The sequence below is a fragment of the Fragaria vesca genome, linkage group LG2 (genome assembly GCF_000184155.1).
Source record: "Fragaria vesca subsp. vesca linkage group LG2, FraVesHawaii_1.0, whole genome shotgun sequence".
In the NCBI taxonomy this organism is placed as follows: Eukaryota; Viridiplantae; Streptophyta; class Magnoliopsida; order Rosales; family Rosaceae; genus Fragaria; species Fragaria vesca.
In genome coordinates, this window is record NC_020492.1 from 4,997,095 (window position 1) to 5,001,323 (window position 4,229).

General features: G+C 38.0%; 1 pseudogene; it reads right to left on the reverse strand.

Moving 5' to 3' along the window:
* Positions 1-208: 208 nt before the first annotated feature.
* LOC101310845 lies at positions 209-1,236 on the reverse strand (annotated as a pseudogene).
* Between the last annotated feature and the right edge of the window lie 2,993 nt (positions 1,237-4,229).

Consider the following 4,229-nt stretch of genomic DNA (forward strand, 5'->3'; position numbering starts at 1 on the left):
TCTATTACTAACTGGACATTAATTAGGTTCAGCAATGTAGATAGCATCATCGGATATATAAAAAATATTGACAGAAGCTGATCGAAAACACTATTTCTCATCAATCAAGAGCAAAGAAGCTTAAAACAGAAATCCTAGAAAGATGGACGAACCTAAATCATAAAAAGGAAAAAGAACAAACAAACATAGACCTTAGAGAACAACAAAATTAATCTATTCTCCGGCCTTTCATTAGGGCAAGGACTTCAGACTCAGTAGGGAGTGCAGGAATTGCTCCCTTCTTCGTAGTCGTAATCGCTCCACATGCATTTGCGAATTTGAGTACTTCCCTCAACCTTTGTTCATCATCAAGAACAGATTGGTCATCAACAATCTTTGCAAGCAAAGCACCCACAAACGAATCACCAGCACCAGTAGTATCCACTATCCACCGCAGTCACACTGAAAGCTTCCACTGATCCACGGAAACTCTTCGTGTACGTAGTATCTGCAACCCTAGCCCTTTTCACCAAGAGAGTGATGAGGAGGAGCTTCAAGTTAAAGTGCCACAGACTCAATGCAGATTCATCATCAATGTTAGGGTTTCCTGTGAGGAACTCAAGCTCCACATCACTCACCTTGATCACTTCTGCCTTCTCTCATATACTCATTATCTGCTCGCGTGCTTCCACTCATTATCTGCTCGCGTGCTTCCTCCGGTGAGGGCCACACTCGTAGCCGGAGATTCGGGTCGTAAGACAGCAAGGCACCTGCTTCTTTGGCAACCTCCATGGCCTTTAGATGAGCCCACCTGCGTGGTTCCACGATCAAACTTATAGATCCATAATGGAACACTTTGGAGGATCTAATCAGGTCAAGATTGAGCTCTTCGGGGCTTGAGTAACATATCAGCACTAGGGTTACGGTAGAACATGAACTCACGCTCTCCGTCGGATCGTAGGGTTACAAAGGCCAAAGCGGTACGTGCAACTTGGTTGAACAAGATGACTTCTTCGGAAACATGGTTCCCTCCTTTAATATTCCAGCCAACATGTGACCGAACTCGTTGTCACCAAGCTTCCAGATGAAAGAGGCCTTGCCGCCAAGCAGAGCCACCACAATTGCCATGTTGGCGGGGGCACCACCGGGGGCCTTCAAGAACCCTGGAGCTTCGGCTAGTGAAACCCCCGAAACTGTGGGGACGAAGTCAATCAGCATCTCCCCGAAACTCACAATCAGACCCTTATCATTAGCCATGATATATCAAACAAAAAGAGGGGTAGACAAAGTAGGATGATGTTAATTTGGTTTGTATGTGAGGAGCGAAGGCTAGGCATGTAGTTAGTAACTTAGTATTTACAGAGACTAGAAACGAAGAGGTAGAATACCAATCGAATTGGACCAATCCTACTTCTTCTCAATGAAAACTGATTCATTTTCTAATCAAATTCCTAATCCTCATCTGCGATTTGTTTCTCAGTCCTACGTACATCTCACAGAAAACTAATTCATTTATCAACCGGAGCTATAGCCACAAATCCTTTTGCACGCAGGGTATGTACGTACGGTACGTACATAAAAACAAAATCATTGATATATTGTGCTTAGACTATGATGGCCTTGGCGTAGTATTGTAGTCTAAGTACATACAAAAAAATCAGATAGGGAGGGTTTGGTATTATAAAATAACCCACTAGCTAATCGAATCATGGAAAGTCCACCTTGTTGAACGTCTCTCAGCCATGACACATTGGTAAGGATTCTGGAATTCACATTCATAGCAAGTCTCCACCACATCTCATTCACAAAAAGGCTTGCCAAAGGCCAAAGAAAACCAAAGTGGCTCTTGGTCATAGAAATTTTTGAGATATGAATGCATGTGGGTTTATAAGGATTTGGTCTACTTCATCCATTGTCAATTGATTTTGAATGTGAACCCGGAGAACCCTAGATTACTTCACAATTAAATTGAAGCATTTCATTGTTGACATCCCATGGATGAACTAAATTCTTCTTTGTATTAGCTCATTAGCTTTTTCAAGAGTTGACGATTGATTTTAGCCTATTACTGTGAGGTTTTAGATCCAAGCTAGTATTTAGGATCTTCCCAGAAAACATTGTGCACTCTAACAATGATTATTTACTTATTTGGACAAGTTGCAACATCTGAGATGCTGTAATGTAGTTGATTTTGCCTTGTTTAGATTTTGTTGCATGCTACTTAAATTCTTACTTAAACACAGCAACATTGGATCTCTCAACAACCCAAACCTGACTATGAAGATCAAGCAACATTGTATGTAACTATGTATATAAGCTCCAAGCCAATTATCATAACAAGGGATATGCCTGAGGGATTTTGACTTTGCTGCCATTTTACCTAAAGAAACGAGAACACCACAAAGTTGAGTAAGGTGGTCACAGCAGGGTCACAGTTGTGAAGTTTGGAGAAGTGAGAATTCTCAGTTAAATAAGGAGACTGTTGCAAGAGTTGCAATAGTCATGTGCAGCTTGCTTTTCAAATAAAACTTAGCTTCAGTGAGTTATAATCATGCGTTTTAAGCCGTTTCAAAAGGCCAATTTGATATTTAGAGTTCCAATGGGTTTCAATGTAACATATTGTAGTGGCTTCAAAGCGACAGAGTGTGAGAGCATTAATTTTTTTTGAAACTAGGTAACTCTAACTTTGTTTTGTTCGTTTGATCAAACTTCAATTTGGGGCTCAGACAAGTTCTTTTTCCCAAACAATAAAAAATAAAAAACTAAGTTTCCAAATCAGTGGCGAGACATCATTTAAGGCTGGTTCGGTCTACGTTTCAAAAAGCCTACTAGCTCTGCTGCTACCCACTCTTGAACAACTTTTTTCTGTCTTTCTTGTTCTCGTCTCATCAGCCATATTTATACATCACCACATTATTTAAACAAACTTTTGTCTCCACACACTGCACCTAAACTACGTAGTAGTTTATGAACGAATGAGAATGAGAGTGAAGGTTTGAAGTTCTAAACATGCTTATGAGTTATATATGACTATAATGCTTTAGACATTTCTAGGAATTCAATAACAATAAATAAGATTCAGAGCTGCCTCACCGAATTCAAATATCCGATGACATCACCAAATGGCCTTCATAAGTTCAAATTCAAATTAAAAAAAAAAAACTTAACATACGCATTTTCCAGATCAATGGCGACACATCATTTAAGGCTGGTTTGGTTACCATTTCAAATATCATACTAGCTCCCACTGCTACCCACTCTTGAACAACCTCTTCCTCGTTCTTGTCCCACCACCATATACTACTCATACATCACCACATTAATTCAACAAGTTTTTGTATCCAAAAACTGCACCTAAAGTACGTATTAATTTATGAACGAATGAGATTAAGAGTGAGGGCTTGAAGTTCAGAAGTTCATATTCTAATTTATCGATCAAATTCATCATTCACAAATCAAAGGAAACCTAAGTTGTTAACTCCCTTGATGGTTTGTGACAGATTTAGAAGTTCAGCTATATAAGCTATTTTGTAATTTTATTTAGTCCCACCAAAAAATTTATCACCCTAGGAAAACTGAATGCACACAGTAAAGATTAAAGAAAAACTAAAATTGATTGGCGACTATACTGAATCAAGTATGAATTCATCACCATAAGAAACTCACATGAACATGCTTATATATTGGGAAGTTAAATGTTTACTAGTGTTTGTCTGTGGTCAGAATTAAATAATTTGCAACATGAAGATTGTGTAGCACTCTTGAGCTACATTTGACAGACATAGCAAGACAAGAAGGATGATGTACATATGCGAGAAACATACTTCAAAAGAGTCTCTCCGCCCTAATTGGGTCTGTAGGAATATGGTATCTGTAGTACTCCGAAACTTAGCACAAATTATATAGCACACTAAGGCTCTTTAACCTTAGATAGTAATCCAAATATCTTCTAAAATATTCATTTTAGAAGCCAATGACTCCAAGTATCATACTTACAAGATAGGTATTTTTATTAAGTATTAGAATTTAAGTAAACTACTTAAATACCTTAACCCGTATTTCTTACATACGATCGATACTCGTGATTGAATTTAAGATTCGTGTTAGTATTGCTTTTATCATGCATACTATTCTAATCTTAAATATTACTAACACATTTACAAGATCTTAAGAAAGGAAAACATCATATTCCTTTTACTTATTAGCTTGAGTAGATATATATCTATATATACATATATAAATATTTTGTG